The following is an 18,209-nucleotide window of genomic DNA, read 5'->3' on the forward strand; positions in this document are numbered from 1 at the left end:
GAAGAGTACCTTTTTCTATTTTCAAATTTTAATTAGGCCACATAATTTCCTAAGCGTTACCAAGAAATGTTTCTATGATGTAACTAAGTACTCCTCACTAACAGCCTGTTGCTAGATACATTGCCCAGATAGATTACTAGTACATGTTTTTACTAACATGTCACTAAAGTTAATAATCTATACTAATGAAAGGGTAATACGCTAATTAGACCGGGAGACCTTCCAGACAAAGCCATGGTGGTGGGGCTGAGGCAGAGGCAATTAGGGGCGATCAGGCCAGGAGGGGAGGGCAGTTGGGGGCGATCAGGCAGGCAGGCAAGTGAGTGGCTAGGAGCCAGCAATTTCGGATTGTGAGAGGGTAGTTGGACATCTCCTGAGGGATCCCAGATTGGAAAGGGTGCAGGCCAGGCTGAGGGGGACACACCTCGCCCCATGCAAGAATTTCATGCACCGGACCACTAGTCTACATATATAAAAGGCTAAGCGACCGGCCGACTGGCCAACTGGCCGGTAGGTATGATGCACCAGGGGGCAGACGCTCAATGCAGGAGCTACCGAGCAACAGCAACTTTGCAGAGTGCCCTCTCACACTCTGGGACCCCTCAGGGGATGTCAGAATTCTGGTTTCAGCCCGATCCCCGCAGACCAGGCCGAGGGACCCCATCTGCCAGAGGGACCCCACTCACTCTGCAGACGCCCTTCGAGCCCTGGCGCCGCCAGGGAGGGACCACAGGAGGTTGGTTCCAGGGCGTATCTGGCCTGTCTCGCCCAGTCCCACCCCACCGGCCACCTTCTAATTAATTTCCTTTCAATGTGCACAAGTCCGTGCACTGGGCCTCTAGTAGTAGTAATAAAATCCATACGTAGTACTAAAACCAACCCAGAGCTATACAGAGCATATTCTTTCACAAATATCTGCATCAAATCCTAAACGCTAGTCTGTCTGACTGAGAAGCAAAGAAAGAATACTCTCCCCCTTCATTAAACTCACAGACACAGAACATGTGGCTCTATTCTTCCCTATAATTCTTAATGCTCTCAGTACTAAGTTCTCTCTTCTTCCAAATCAACTCTGGTGTATTGTAGTATCAGTGGCATTTACTTATATTTCTGAAATAATAGACAGAAAAAGTTAAAAGATTTTGCTTAATTGTTAAATTGACACTTTTAACAGTTTTTAGTATCATATTTAGATAACTAGGCATTAGCCACACCTAGCTCCAATAATAAAGAGATGTTATTGATGGGAATATGCTAGACATTTTAAGGATCCTTCAAAGGTTGAGAAGTATAGTTCTAGATTAGATGATGAAAACAAATAAAGTAAGCCACAGATTCTGTGAAATTAATTTATGATAAATAAGGTTCACCAGATATGAGAATAACTTAGATGTTCTTGTTCTAACTCGAAAGTGTAGCTAGAAATTTCAAATTTAGGACAACAGACCACTCGCCTAGCTCTTCAATGAGGAAAAGGTAGATCAAAAAATGGAAATAGCTTTGTTGACAGTGGCATTTGCTTTAGCTGCAAATTTAATGAGAAAAACAAAAATCTATCACTGTTTGGATATGTATAGTGTGCTATAAAAATTAGACTACATGCCTATCTAAACTGTGACTAATATGACCTCAGGCTCTATTAGATTGTCGTCAAACTTTGACAGCTATGCTTTTATGCCAGAAAACAATACTATATGAGATATGCAAGGAAAGAAAAATAAATATCACAAATTTTACATCCAGTAAAATTGACTTTCAAGTATAAAGAGTATAAACACACTCTATGAACATGCAAGACCTCAGGGAATATTGTTCCCATAAGCCCCTCCAGAGGAGCCAGACTTGAGACAAGAATGTTAGGAGTGAGGATGAGGAAGAAAATGAGAAAGGTCTCCTGAATGAGAATACTGGAGAAATGACATTGGGAAGAGTAGAAACCTCATTCCCAATTGCCATCAGGGTCATTAGCTCAGATCCATCGTGGGCTGTCAAAAGCTAGAAACACCAGATTCTTGGGTATCAAAGATGCATTTAGCATGGGTCACAGAATTTGGAGAAACCCTAAGTCATGCCCTCTCTCTTAAACCACCACTCTCCCTTCTCAAGACTTCTTCTTTTTAAGGTATGGGCTTTAGCACGAAATAGACTTGAATTCAACTGACAGCTTGACTACTTACTGTGTGACCCTGACCTAATTATTTCTAAAAGAGTAATAAAAGCACCCATATCACAGAATTACTGTGTAGGTCAGTGTCTGATATCAAGTAAGTGCTTTAAAAGTATTAATTATCATTACCATTACAATCCACAAAACATACACCTTAGTCCAGTGGTTCTCAACCTTCCTAATGCTGCGACCCTTTAATACAGTTCCTCATGTTGTGGTGACCCCCAACCATAAAATTATTTTCGTTGCTATTTCATAACTGTAATTTTGCTACTGTTATGAATCGTAATGTAAATATCTGATATGCAGGATGTATTTTCATTGTTATAAATTGAACATAATTAAAGCATAGTGATTAATCACAAAAACAGTATGTCATTAATATACGTGTTTTCCGATGGTCTTAGGCGACCCCTATAAAGGGTTGTTCGACCCCCAAAGGGGTCGCGACCCACAGGTTGAGAACCGCTGCCTTAGTCTATCATAACTAACTTAATACACAGATTAAATCCAATGTATTCAAATTGAAAAAAATATTTATAGTATGTTCCAGGATCAACTATTCATATATAAGTTGACAGAAAATATCTGACATTTGGAGAATGATTATTCTATGGATAACATCTTAAACTCCCAAGTTTTTCTAACTAAGCTTAGCTATATTTAAATATTCTTTAATAGCTTTTTCATTTCTGAAATCCTTTCAATGGCTTCTTCTTTTTTAAATTGATGTTTAGAGAGCAAGGGAGAGGGAGAGAAACACCAATGCAACAGCAAATCATCAATAGGCTGCCTCCTGCATAACCACTACTGGGAATGAGCCCACAAACCAGGCATGTGCCCTGACCAGGAATCAAACCAGCAACCTTTTGGTGCAAGGACAACGCTCAACCAACTGAGCCACACTGGCTAAGGTTCAATGGCTTCTGAAACTAGTAAACCAGGAAAAAAACACTTAACTAGATATTATCTGAATATTTTAGTTTATTTTACATAAATGTATACTTGCTTATATTTCAAATATAGCAAAATCACTGCCATTTATCTGAATTACCATCTCTTATAACTTGGTCAGACACATAAGGGGTATCAACAGTGTTAGATAGCTTTACTGTGAAAAAAGGCCAATTCACTACCAAAACCTCAGATTGGAGTCTAATCCATAAAATTTCATTTTACTTTCCCAGTGTTGCCTAAGACCCCCTGGGCTGTTGTTGTTTTCCATATAATAAAATGCACTCATCTTATGTGTGTAGTTTGGTTGAGTTCCGATAATATATACACTTGTACAACCATCACAACAATAAAGACACAGAACATTTCTATCACTTGAAAAAATTCCTTAATGCCCCTTTTAAGTCCATCTCGCCACCATCTCCAGGCTTAGGTAAACACTGATGTGCTGTCAGAACAGTTTTGCCTTTTCTAGAATTTCATGTAAATGAAACCATACAGTATGTACTCCTTCCTTTGTATCTGGCTTCTTTCATTAGCATGTTTCTGAAATCCATTCATGTTGTGTTTATTATCAGTTTGTTCCTTTTTACTGCTTCCATGGCTTTTAAAAACTCCAGTTCCTCTGAGATTTGGAAGGAGGGTGAGGCAAAACCTAAAGAAAGCACTGTAGGTACTGTGCAAAGAACATGTCACCAGCTACCTGATCATGTCCCATTAAAAGCTTAATACTATTATGCTAAGGTAAGAGAATTTTTCCCTTGATCATACAATAAATATTTCAGTTAATGTTGCTGAAATCAGAGGGAGTTCATGTCCTATCTGTATTTGACTACTTGAGATGAAGCAAAGGCTAAAGATACCTTGCTTGGATTTTGCCATGATTTTATGCTTGATTTCCAACATACTGACAGAGATCACCTTTTCAAATTCAGCAAAAAAGCCTGGGGGAAAAATAACTGCTATTCCTAATCTCAAATCGTTTTTCAATTACCTATGACAATAAAATAAGTTCAGGGCTACATGATTTTACTTCTAGTTGTTCTCTGCTCTCTCCTCCCTCCTAAAAATGGTTCCAGATTACAAAAAGCAAATTAAGAAAAATACCAGGTTTCATGAGGCTTTGAAAATAAAGTCTATTTATAGATCTGATTGCCACATTATTTTAGCACTATGTTTATGAGTAGTTAGTGAAGTGGAACAGAACATGAAGCTAATGTATAGTTATAGTCCTACTAGAGGCCTGGTGCACGAAATTCGTACATGGGTAGGGTCCCTAGCCGGAGATCAGGGCCGATCTGTGGGGTGACCAGCGGGGCAACTGGGTGGTCCCCACTGACACCCCCCTTGGCCGGCCTGGCGCTGCCTGCTCACCGGCCCCACCCCCCACCACCAGTCACCTCCCTCTATGGGGCGACAGGCGGGGTGACTGGGGGGTCTCCACTGGCACCCACCTTGGCTGGCCTGGGGCCTGCAGGCCGGGGGCAACTCCTTCATTGAGCGTCTGCCCCCTGGTGGTGAGTGCACGTCAAGGCAACCGATCATTCCGCCATTCGGTCTATTTGCATATTAGGCTTTTATTATATAGGATTATCTATAAGTGAATTTACCTTGAGGCATGATAGTAGTATGACCAACATATGTAGAATGTTTCATATTTAATGTTTGTCATGATATAATCTATAGCCAAATCAGTATGAAAATCACCAATATTCCCAGCAAAACAACTCAAACACTGATCAGTCTTGCTTGGTGGAATTAGCTACTGCTTGACAGAATTAGCTCATACATCAGTCTGGTCCTAAAAAGTAGGATTGCTGTACTGGTACTTCGCACTATTGATAACTCCTCCCTTGCTGAAACTCTACACTTCTGTTGACTCTCAAAACACAAGCAATTGAAACACATTCACATTCTTTTTCCTTCAGACTCTTACATTCAAGAGGGAAGTGGGCCCTCCAAAACAGTTAATTAGCCTTGACTCAAGAACATAGCATCTCCCCCCTGATCCAATCTCATTGCTTTAGCAATCACTTCTATTTTTTTAAACATGTTTTGACTGATTTCAGAGAGGAAGGAAAGAGGAATAGAAACATCAACGATGTGAATCACTGATCATCTGCCTTGAGCCCACAACCCCGGCATGTGCCCTGACCAAGAATCAAACTGGGAATTGAATTGTGACCTCCTGGTTAATGGGGTCGATGCTCAACCACTGAGCCACTCCGGCTGGATAATCACTTCTATATTGTGCACCTTCATGTCTCAACCTATTTTTACTACCTACCTATTAGTTTATTACTTATCCAACCACTACACACTAGTCACTATGTTCCATCAAGTATCTCTCATAACCTTCATCCTAATATTGAGCATAGTCTCGCTTTGTCTCAATTATCTAATTGTCTCCTATTTGGGTTCAACTCATTTCAAATCACCTTCCTTCAAACCACCCTGAGGATTACCTTCAGTTTGACTTCCCTAAAACATATCTTAAGTGTCCCAACAAGATTTAATGGTTTCCTAGTCCCCAACTGACATTAAGCACAAAATATCTAGTCTGGAACTTTCCTCTCCACGTAGGCCTTACACAGGCCAAGTCCATCATGCTCATTTCCCACCTCACAATCAGTTTTTCCTACCTTCTTTTGAGCTAACCTATGAAATAATAGCTCCTTCATGAAGACATCCCCAACCCTTCATCCCAACCTCTCATCACTCCTATACAGGTATCTGTATTCCTTTTAACATTTATCCCCTCGTACCCTACCCTGTAACATTGGCACCTAGCAGGTACTGAGTAAAACACACATTAAGTTAAAAGATACTTCAAGAAAGGATATCCTAGTCAGCCATTCCAACCTTCCCCCAAAAAATATTTAATTGGCAGAGAACTAAAAATTTATTGGAACACTGGTTAATCTCCATCATCTACTGTAACAATTAAGTACAAGCAGTTCTTGATTTTCAGCAATTTTACTGTTGGTGTTTCACATTTAAAGCACCCAGCCAATTACATCCACTTACTCCAGACAGAGGACACACTAGTGAATTTAACACTTGGTTTGTCCAGTTTCTCTGCATAAAGCATCCCCACCCCTATAGAACTTTTTGAGAAACTCTTTGGCTCTAGGCCACAATCCATTCAGTCTAGCTCTTCCTAGGGGTCCTTGGGCTTACAATTAAGGAAAGAAGTAAGACCAAGCTGTAAAAAGGAAGAGTCTGGAGGAAAATATACATATTCAAAGGAATGTTTACCTTAAGTATAAAGCTCTGTCTCACCCACTCCCACCTTACTATTCAAGTACTAGGCTTCCAAGCATTCACTTCAATCCAAATATTTTTGGAGTTATTTTATTTTTTAAATATGTATTGATTTTAGAGAGAGAAGAAGCGAGAGGAACAGCAAGATAGAAACATCAATCAGCTACCTCCTGCAGACCCCCCACTGGGGATTAAGCTGGAAACCCGGGCATGTGCCCTGACCAGGAATCAAGCCAGCGAGTGACCTCCTGGTTTATGGGTTGACGCTCAACCACTGAGCCACACTCCCCAGACTGGAGTTATTTTAAAACTGCCTTTAAATTAAAATGTATGTCATTTTACAGATACATCAAGTTAATCCTTAAAACCCATAAACACAATAACACAAACATCAGAATGCTAATGGCAAAATAAATTGGTATTTATGTCTATAAGAGCTTACCATTAGGAAAATAGGGCAAATGATAATAGCAAATACACAAAGAGAGAAATTCAAATGGCCAAAAACACATAAGAATGTTCAGCCTCACTAGTAAAACGCAAATTTCCTAACAAGAAAATTAATATGAAGATACAAAATTAGACACAATGAGCCCAGCCGGCATGGCTCAGTGGTTGAACGCTGACCTATGAACCAGGAGGTTACAGTGTGATTCCCAGTCATGAGACACACCCTGATTGCAGGCTGGATCCCCAGTGGGGGGTGTGCAGGAGGCAACCTATCAATGATCTGTTATCACTGATATTTCTATGTCTCTCTCCTTCCTTCCTCTCTGAAATAAATAAAAATACATATTTTTAAAAAGTCACAATGAAATAGCATTTCTCTTTCATCAGAATGAAGGATGGGGGAGATGGTTAATACCAAATGTAGACAAGGACATACAGCTGTGCCATCTCATGCAGTAGCTTCTTACTAGCCACATATGGCTAGTCAGAATTTGAAATATGGCTAATCCAAATTGAAATTTACTGATAAGTATAAAATACATACAATATTTCAAAGATTTAATAGGAAAAGAGTGCAAAAATAACTCATCAATTTTTGCTGAAATTGTTTTGCTATACCAGATTAAATAAACTATATTACAATCAACTTGGCTTGTTCCTTTTTTGTTAATGTGGCACTAGAAAAATTTAAGTTCCATGAATGGCTGACATTGTTTTTATACAGGACAGTGCTGATAATGACAGAGAGCAACAGAAAGTTTTACATACCACTGCTGGAAATACATATTGGTACTTTGGAGAGAAATTTGGAAATATCTAGGTAGGCTGTAAGATGAGACTCGCTTACAATTCAACTATTAATACTCCTAAGTATGTGCTGTGGAGAAACTGTCACACATACATACATGTAAATTATGTTTTAGCTCCATTGTTTATAATTACAAAAATAATTCAAATGTCCATCCAAAGAGCCTAGACAAAATGTGTTATAATCATACAATGGAATACTATGTAATATATATGTAATACTATTTTTAAAAATGGAATAGAGCAACAAAACCTCATAAAAATGTTAAATGAAAATGCAAAAAAAGAGATTCCAAATCTGATCATGTACAAACACTACAAAATCTCTTAAAACAGTACACTATGTTATTCAAACATAGATACAAGGGGGTGGGGGACTAATGGGATAAGGATACATATGTAATACCTTAATCAATAAAGAAAAAAACTTAAAAAAATAATTTTTTTTCCCAAATTAAACAAATATACATACAACATACTTATATGGTGGTCATATATGTGAGGGTAGGCACAAAATTTAGGATAGTAGGAAAGAAAGGATGGAATACAGGAAGATTACATATAGAAGGGCTTCAACTATACTTTGGTGTTCATTATTCCTTATAACATTTTTATGACTGCTATGTTTTTAATACATGAATTTGTATACCATGTATAACATTAACTGGTTATACTTTATGGTTTGGGGGACATAAGCAAAAACTTCACAATTTCAACCATGTTAAAAGCAATTATCCTTTGAATAATATTACAGAGTGTAGGAGAAACTACATATAAACACCAAATATATAAACACCAATTTTATACCATCACTTACCACTACAATGAGAAAAAGGAAACAATATGTACATCCTAGATAAAGAGTCAGCAAATTTTCTTAAAAGAAACTAATAATATATATTTGGAGCTTTGCGGGGCCATTCAGTTTCTGTCACAACCACTTAATCCTGCCATAGTAGTGAAAAAGCAACCATAGATAAATATGTAAACAAATGAACATGGCTGTATTCCAATAAAACTTTATTTACAAAAATAGGCAGCAGGCCAAATGTGGCCAATGAACCACAGTTTGACTCAGTGGAAATCCAGCTTTAAAAATCAGTAAATCCATTAAGTGAAAGTCTGAAGGAGAAATAATTTGCAATGGTAACAAAACATGCCATGAATAACCTGGCAATTACAAAAGAGAAAATGTTCCTTGTCCACTGAGACATGTAGCAGTCATCACCTCAACTCTGTGACCAAACTTAGCACCATATTAACATTTAAAAAAAAATTTTTTTAATTGATTTCAGAGCGGAAGGGAGAGGGGGAGATAGAAACATCAATGATGAGAGAGAACCATTGATCAGCATGCTCCCTAAACTGGGGATCGAGCCTGAAACATGAGAATGTGCCCTGACCAGGAATTTAAATATGACCTCCTGGTTCATAGGCTGACACTCAACCACTGAGCCACACCGGCCAGGCCATCAGAGTTTTGATAAAAGTGATAAATACAGTTATAAAAATATACTAAATGTGAAACTAGTAATTTGAAGCCTTCTTTGGGTGCTATAAATTAGGTCTCTTAGGGTGTGAATGGAACTAGTGTTCATTTTTATATTGGGGCACTGAAATAAATACACAAGTTGATTTGCTTAAAAACATCTGTTCACTGCAACAAGCAAGATCACATGACACTCTGACTCAATGATTCACAAATGAAAGCAAAAAAAAACCCCATTATGCATTAAAATAAAAACAAAGACCAAAGATCTCTCATACTTAAGTGTGCAATGTTTGTGTGAACTCAGCAGGAGATATCTTTACCAAGCTGAACCATCACTAGGAAAGAAAAAAACTAAGCATCTGCCTGGTAGCTAAATGCAATAGGACATCCTCATGCAAAAATTTACAATGCAGGAAAACAAAAGCACAACTCTGAGTAATAAACCACAATTATGGAATTAAGGGAAGCATTAACAAATATACAGAAAGACCAATTTGAGCACAATAAACTAAGCCAGCTTGGCTCCATCAGCTATCTTCAACAGGATTGCCTAATAACCAGAGAACAGAAGTAGCAGTTACAAATCAGTTTTTTCAGACACTATTATTAATTTTTCAGCTATACAGTACTCAATAAGAACAGAAACAGGGTCTTTTCCAAACACAAATCACAACATATATTTTATATGTATGTCTCAAGTCATTCAGGCCAGATTTGTTAAAAATCCTGTTCACCCTGCTCCCATTATCTCACCTTTTCTCCCATTCTACTGCCCAGGAACTCATCTACTCAAGGTTGAACAGTAAATGGAAACACCTGAAGCCCCCAGCTTTCTTCATGCCTAATATAGCAATTTTTTTTCTATCTCTGGCTTATTTTAAAAAAATATATTTTTATTGATTTTTTGAGAGAATGGAAGGGAGAGAAACATCGACATGAGAATGGAACATCTGTAGGCTCTCCCCTGCACACTCCCTACTAGGGATCGAGCCTGCAACACAGGCATGTGCCCTGACTGGGAATCAGACCACCAACCTTTCGGTGCATGGGACGATGCCCAACCAACAGAGCCACATCACTGGCCAGGGCTCTTTATTTTTAATCTTAAGTAGAACAATATTTCCCCCTTCCTACTTTCTCTGTTCATATTCCAGTTTTTGTCCAGTTACAGAAAAACTCTTCTCTCTCTCTTGTTAAAAATAGTGAATTTCTGCCTGGCCAATGTGGTCCAGTTGGCTGAGTGTTGTCCCAGGCACCAAGTTCGATTCCTGGTCAGGACACATGCCTGGATTTTGGGTTCGATTCCCAGTAGTGGGCATGTAGGAAGCAGCCCATCGATATTCCCACCTTTCCCTCTCCTTTCCTCTCTCTGAAATCAAGAAAAAAATATTTTTTTTTAAAAAAGTGACCCAATTACAGCTTTTAAGTAGTTCAGAAAACACCATAGATCCCAAATTTTCCAATCATAATTTAAGCCACCACAAAGAAACAGAGTTGTAATGTAAATTAAGGAAGAGTGTTTGTTATCAAATGGAATATCTAAGAGGGCAGAGATTTTGTCTTTTTTTAAAATATATTTCTTTATTGATTTCACAGAGGAAGGGAGGAGATATAGAAACATCAATGATGAGAGAGAATCATTGATCGGCTGCCTCCTGCACGCTCCCTACTGGGGATCGAGCCTGCAACCCAGGTACGTGCCCTTGGCCGGAATCGAACCTGGGACCCTTCAGTCCGCAGGCTGAAGAGCCAAGCCGGCTAGGGCGAGATTTTGTCTGTTTTGTGCAGTCTCCAGCCTGGAATAGTGCCTTGCATATTAGAAGGCACTCAGTAAATGTGAAAATAATAATTGGGGGTAGAAGTTACCTATAAACCAAATACTATTAAACGGTACTGAATTTTGTACTTTTCTGTGGATTGCTAGCCTGGAGTAAGTAAAAGTAATAGGAAACCTCTCATATCTATACATGATCTCCCCTCCCATACAGTCTATTATTTAGAGTTGTTTTAAGTTAATTATTTCCTCTTTGTAAGGGACAAAGAAGGGTCACCTGTGTTCAACAGATAACACCAGTTAACTCAGATATGACTGCTTTAATTAGAAGAGGGGAAAAGCAAAACTCTTTGCCAAGAAAGGTTAAGCACCCATGAGCAATATGGATACTCCTAGATTCTCCTACTCATAAGAACATCTATTAACTATCTCTTTTCAGTGTTAGGAGTACACTTATATACATACCTACATCAAGAAAACAAAATGCAATTAGACTTAAGAATCAGTGACATTACTTTCAAGCTTTAAAGTTCTCTGAAATCCATCAGAACTTCTTAAATTATATACCCTTTATCAAACCTGCTTCTTCTCAGGTACAGCAGTCTCCCTTGATCCATGGAAGACCCATTCCTAGATCCCCCAATGGATGTCTGAAGCTGCAGATAGTACTGATTCATATATATATGTGCATTTTTCCTATCATACATACATATTTTAAAGTTTAATTTATAAATTAGGCACAGTAAGAGATTGACAATTGAATTATAACAAGATACTGTAATAAAAGTTATGAGTGTGCTCTCTCTCAAACTATCATATTGTACTGTGCTCACTCTTCTAGTGTGATGATGTGAAATGATAAAGTGCCTTTGGGATGAGATGAAGTGATGTGGATGTGATGGATAAAAGGATAATTTACATAGTACTAGGAAATGGGTCTAGCTTTTATCACCCTACTCAGAATGGTGTGTAATTTAAAACTTACGAATTGTTTATTTCTGGAATTTTCCATTTAATTGAAATTGGGAAAAGCAGAACTGCGGATATGGGGGGACTACTGTATGTACTACCTATAAACAAAATCTATTCACTTGTTTTTTTCATCATAAATTTGATTATACCTGATAACCACATTATGAAAGTGTTCCATGAAGGAAACGGTTTTTCATGTTTCTATCATACAAATGCACTTTTCATTCACAATCTATTTTGAAGTGGAGGACATTCTACATAGAGAGAGAGCACAGCAATACTACCAACGTCTTATCCTTCCTATATCACTGCCAATAATTGGTCCCATTACTAAGAGTAAAGATAAGTTCCTTAATATCCAATAGAAGTCTGCCAAGGTTTGTCTCTCTCTCCTTTAACTATCACATAGTTGATCTTTTGTCCAAAAGGATACAAAACAAGTTTCCAACTAGTGTTACGTTTCTAAACTTTAAGATCTTTAATTTTTAAGAAACAAATCAATTTAAAGCTAATAAATATAATCTTGGATTTCAACATACCCCAAAAGAAAACTTTGAATTCATTTTATTAGCAAGCGAATAATAACTAATAAGTAGGTTATAAAAGCTTTAAATTGGTAAACTGTGCTTTAAATATTAAACTGTGTTAAGTATCTAAATATATTAACTTAAAAAATATTATAGTTGCCGAAACCGGTTTGGCTCAGTGGATAGAGCGTCGGCCTGTGGACTGAAAGGTCCCAGGTTCGATTCCAGTCAAGGGCATGTACCTGGGTTGCGAGCATATCCCCAGTAGGAGATGTGCAGGAGGCAGCTGATCAATGTTTCTCTCTCATCGATGTTTCTAACTCTCTATCTCTCTCCCTTCCTCTCTGTAAAAAATCAATAAAATATATTATAAAAATATATATATTTTAGTATATGTGCTGCCGAAGCGAGCACAAAAATATATATATTATAGTTGATTGTTAAGATAACTTTGTAAGTTAAGTAAGCTAATTACAAGGGGAGTCATTGTAAAAGGTATATGTTGTGACAAGAAATAAGATACTAGCATACTTAAATTAACCCAAAAACAAACAAATGTTATTTGTTTTTAGCTTTTAATTGATTTGAGAGAGAGAGGGAGAGAAACATCAATTTGTTGTTCCACTTACTTATGCATTCATTGGTTGATTTTTTAAAAAATATATTTTTATTGATTTCAAAGAGAAAAGGAGAGGGAGAGATAGAAACATCAATAATGAGAGAGAATCATTGATTGGCTGCTCCCTGCATGCCCCCCCAAATGGGGATCCAGCCCACAACCCAGGCATGTGCCCTGACTGGGAATTGAACTGTGACCTCCTGGTTCATAGATCGACGCTCAACTACTGAGCCACCCCTGTGAGGCCATTGGTTGACTCTTGTTAAGTGCCAGGGATCAAACCCACAATTTTGGTGGATTGGGATGACACTGTAACCAACTGAACTAACAGGCCAGGGCAAAAGTTATTTTATGTAAACATGTTACCAACAAAAACAAAGACAGATTATGTACCCTTTCTTTACCCATACTGGTTAGACAGCTGCTAGAAGCTAACAAGCTGTCATTTTATAAATTTTATGGCAATCAAGCAAACACTACAAAAACCAGTATTTCCAAAATCTACCCTACTTTAACTTTCACTGTTTAATTTGCGTACAGGATAGGGAGATGGGAAGTATTTTAGGTTATAATTCCAGAGTTTACCCAGTTTGTAGGAATCTTATCTCAGTATACCCAATTAATTCGTTATCTTAACCCACAATTTTGCTGATACCATATATATATATATATATATATATATATATATATATTCATATATATATATACACGCACACATGTTATACACATTCTATAAAAGCGAATATAAATACCAGTATTGTTTCATTCCAAATTCTAAAATTAGTTCACTTAAGGAAAAAATAAAAAGAATCATTACTGAAAATCCAAAAATAACCGTATTCCCCCAAATTCTCTTACTACTAATTGTAATTTTATATTTAAGCTAAATATTATTTTAATGAATTTTCTTTTTGGAATAAAAACAAAACGTTATTATAACTCAGATACTACCAGCTGTTTCCCAAATGAAGATCTGTGAACTTGTAAATGGCATATTTCACAGGAAAGTAAACTACCTTGTTATATTTTAATAAGTTAATTTTATTCACCTTATTAATATCTTAGGACCGCTGTAGAGTTAGAATTATATTATTTTCTATGCTAGGTAATGTCATAAAATACTTGTTATATATAATATACAAATATTCATATAACGTAAGTAATATTTGTAACTAACACCAATGAATGTGGAAGGGGGAGGGGAATTCACTCTCAGTATCATACAAATGTTTACCAACCCATTTACAAGGGCATGTTTGAAATCCTTCCCCTATTGGCTCAGCCAGTTCTTAATGAATCTCCACAATTGCTCACTATCCCACGGCAAATTCTACTCTTCCACAAGTGCCATTGAATTTTAATTCAAGACTCCATTAAAGATGTACATTATAGGAAAATAAACTTTCAACAGGTGTCACTCTTTCTGATCATGTCAACTTGTGAATCAGGTGTTCTTAGAAACAGCTATTTAGACGCTACACCATTCCTTCAGATGATGTAATCTTAAGGAATTTGGTAATTATAATATGTGAATTACTAACATAAATAGTATTCACTGACATGATTGACTGTCAGATAAACTGAAAAGGCTTTCACCTATTCCTGGAGTCTTCAAAGAAATAAGACACCCAGTATTAAGAAAACAGGTGTTGAAAGCTCTGCTGGTCACCTCTAAGGGAATTACCACAACGTGAACACATCCAAAGGTTAATGTACAAGAAACTGGATAGATCTTGGCTAATCAGTATGAAAGATCAAATAAAAATACTACTCCATCTTGATACTTCAACATAAAAAAACACTGCAGAAACTGTGATAAGACGTTATGAGAGCAAAAATAAATGAAGAGGAGCAAACACAAACAAGCATTAAAAAAGAGACAAAGAAGACATTGAGAGAAGGTTAAGCAGCTCAGTAAAATTTCGGATTATTCCGGAAAGAAAATCTGTTGACTAAAAAAAATAAATTCTGTTCTACATACTTTTAAAAGTTCTACTAAAACATTTGTACACTCAGGAGGCAAAAAAAAAAAAAAAAAAATATTTTAAAAATTACCACTTTAACAGTATAACTTCAATTATACACATATTTTTAAAAAGCCTGTACATTTGGAAAGGACTATAATAATTAGAATAACTTGCCTCACTATTTACTTAGAAATGCTCTATTTAAAAGTAGGCCAATAATAGGAACTCTGCTATTGCACAACAGAGAAAGTAAATGAAATGTCTATTAACATTCAGTGTCGATGGCACGTTTCTCCATCTCCTAGAACATACTGACTTATATTATCTACCCTGAACAATTACCACTTCTACATCCATCCAGTAGCTCAAATAAAATGAGTTCCTGTGTTAATCCCACAATAAACCTCAGTAATTCTCACATCACAGTTGTAAACGTTTGTTAAAAGAAAAAGAATGTTTTTCCCAAAATAGCTATATAACACAAAGACTACTCAAATTCCTAAATAATCCTTTTGTAAGACTCCTGCCAACTTTATTTTGATACATTAAACACGTAGAGCCTATTTTAAAAGGTTTTTTAACTGTGACATCATCAAAACACCTACCTAGCTGTTCTTAACGTCTTGTTTTTAAAGTTTTCGAGTTGTTTTTAAGCCAACTTGAAGACTGATGAGTCTGAGCCACTATCAAACGCTTAAGAAGCATTTTTGCCAAATAAGATGGGCGAATGTTCTAGTTCTGCTAAATCTGACATTAGAGGTCATGTAACTAAAAAAAAATTAAGTATTTTCAACCGTCATTGAGCCCTTCATTTTAAATATTACTTCGGTGTTACTTCCACAGTCTACATTTGGTAATATAATTTTTTAAGGGTGTTAGGCTCAGTTACATTATTTAACAAAAAACAACACCCCACTGATCTGCCACATAGAGCTGGCGAGTCTACTCGCCATGGGCCTCTGGTGCATCCGAGTACTGACGGTAGAAATTTCATGTAAGAACTTCACTGGTTGAAAAGAATAGACATCCGAAAAGGATTGCTGGGGAGAGCGGGGAAGAGAAACCCGGAGCCTGCTGAGAAGAGAAAGAGAAACGATTTAAAGCCATGAAGGGGAAGAAGATGGTGAGACCCAGTGACAGAAGAGGGAGAGAGAAAATTTAACAAGGAAGTGAAGTGGAGCGCAAAGTAGGGCAGAAGCTGAGGAGGAAACAAATGGGAAAGGGTAGTGTTTTCCAACAGGCATGCCCCAGGAAGGGACGAGTTAGGGCCTGGGGCTGCCCCGGGGCTTTCACTGGAGATGCTCGCAGCCTGAAGCCGAGGACAGGGGCAAGCACTTGACTGACAGGCACTGGAGCAAAGGAAAATTCCCTACCGCCAGCCTCTCGGCGCCTCGGCGGAGCGCGGAGGCGGCGGCTGGCGAAGGGGCCTACCCAGGAGCCGGGGCCGGCGCTCGCTGCCCCCGGCTCCGGGACGCAGGAAAAGACTCGAGGGTTTGGCGGGCAGAGGCCGCGGCCGAAGCTCGGCGACACCCGGAAAACGGTTCTGGGCCTCTGCCGGGCCCTCGAGCCGTTTCCCCCGCGCAGGACGCCGAGCGGCCTTACCTGAAGCGAAGAAGGAAGGCGAGGTCTAGGGCGTCCGCTCACGCCGCCGCAGAGCCCCGCTGCTGTGCTCAGCCCAGGCTTCCAACGGAGGCGCGACCTTGCTTCAAGCCGCCGCTTCCCTCTCGGGGTCTCGGCCACAGCCTCCGACAACTCCGGAGCTGTTTACACCGTCGGGCCCCGCACGCCGCCGCCGCCGCCGCTGCCGCCTTTTCTCCACCCTAGCGCCGTTGCCGACTCGGCCGCCGCCACCTCCTCCGCCGCAGCCTCGTCTCTCTGGAGCATCTTCCAACCACCAAACCCTGAGAAACAAGAGACTCCAACCGCGCCGGCAGGAAACTCCCCCGCAACTGCCAGGGGGACCAGGCGGTCAGAGCACCGGCGGCTTTTCCGCCATTGAGCAGCAGCCGCTCCGCTCCTTCTACAACCCCCCTCCCCTCATCTGGTCCTTCCCCGCCCCTAGGCGGGCCCCGCCCCCAGTTCCGTCCTATTGGGACACCGCGCGGCCTCTCGCTGTCCTCGGTTTGCTGAGCAGGTCGTCAATCACCGCTCTACCGCCCACTCCGGCTGCCCCTTGTACCTCGGTACTGAGTTTTCCCCGCCTACAATATTTCCATTGGGCATCGGGGACCACCTTCAATTGGCAAGGTCAACTATCCATCAAACACCGCCCACTGAGTGAGACCCAACCCTTTCTTACCATTTACTTCATTCAGTCCCGCCTCTGCTATACCTCCCGGACCTCAGGGACCAACCCAGCCTGCCAGCCATAAGTAGAAACCGCCGTCAATCAAAAAACACCCACCTGCGCTCCGCCTCGCAAAGCCGAGCCAGAGCGACTCCCTTTTCTTATTGGTCGAAAGGGTGGCCCGATCCCTCCGTCATTGGCTTTCTCTGTGTGTCCGTCACTGAACCAATTTCCAAGTCCGTCACACCGGCTTTTTTTAAATGAACGCGCAAAAGGCGGGGAAGTACCCGAAAAGCGATTGGCTAGTCTTCGAAAATGGTCAAGCCCATTGAGTCTGTGCGGATCCTTTCAGTTCTACAAGGACCATGCCCCTCTGTTTTTGACCTCTAAGCCTCGAGTAAAACTAGCGCCATATAGGAGCCAACGGGCTGGCCAGTTATAGGTATGGAGGCCTAGTCCCACCCGGAATTCCAGAGGGTTGGCCGCTGATTGGCTAACAAAGTCTGCTAGGCCCTCATTGGCGGTTATAAACGCCTTTCTGAGACGCGGAGTCGGGAAGGGATGGCGCAGAGGAGGACAAGAAGCGGTCTGGGGAGTGGCGGTTGTTTTGCTTCAGCCAGCGGGTGGGGCGCACCCGTGAGGGGGAGACTCGGCGGGCCGGGTTCTGGGGGAGGTGTTGCCGGGAGGGGAAAAGCCCGGATGTGCCCTAACAATGAAATCATCGCGGACCAATCAGAGCAGCTGAGCTGTGATACCTGCCGGACCTGTCCCCAGAAAGGGAAGGGAACTGAGCTAGTGAGCGGGAAACTGGGGTATCAGGTCAACAGGCGACGTGTGACGATGGGATAATAGGTGATCCCTTCGGGAGGATTCTGTGGTGTTCGTGGTCATTTTTATTACTTCTAAGCCCGCACTGCCTGGCATTTAGG

General features: G+C 39.9%; 1 protein-coding gene across 7 annotated transcripts in view; it reads right to left on the minus strand.

Annotated features, from left to right (window-relative positions):
- The window catches only part of PPM1B (protein phosphatase, Mg2+/Mn2+ dependent 1B), a 71,736-nt gene extending 55,011 nt beyond the window's left edge, over nucleotides 1-16,725 (minus strand). For all 7 annotated transcript variants that reach the window (XM_036334705.1, XM_036334703.1, XM_036334704.1 and 4 more), the window contains exon 1: nucleotides 16,596-16,725. The gene's annotated coding sequence lies outside the window, so the exon portion shown is untranslated. The remainder of the gene's footprint in view (nucleotides 1-16,595) is intronic.
- Between the last annotated feature and the right edge of the window lie 1,484 nt (nucleotides 16,726-18,209).

Source organism: Myotis myotis, unplaced genomic scaffold, assembly GCF_014108235.1.
Source record: "Myotis myotis isolate mMyoMyo1 unplaced genomic scaffold, mMyoMyo1.p scaffold_m19_p_14, whole genome shotgun sequence".
NCBI classification, from domain to species: Eukaryota; Metazoa; Chordata; class Mammalia; order Chiroptera; family Vespertilionidae; genus Myotis; species Myotis myotis.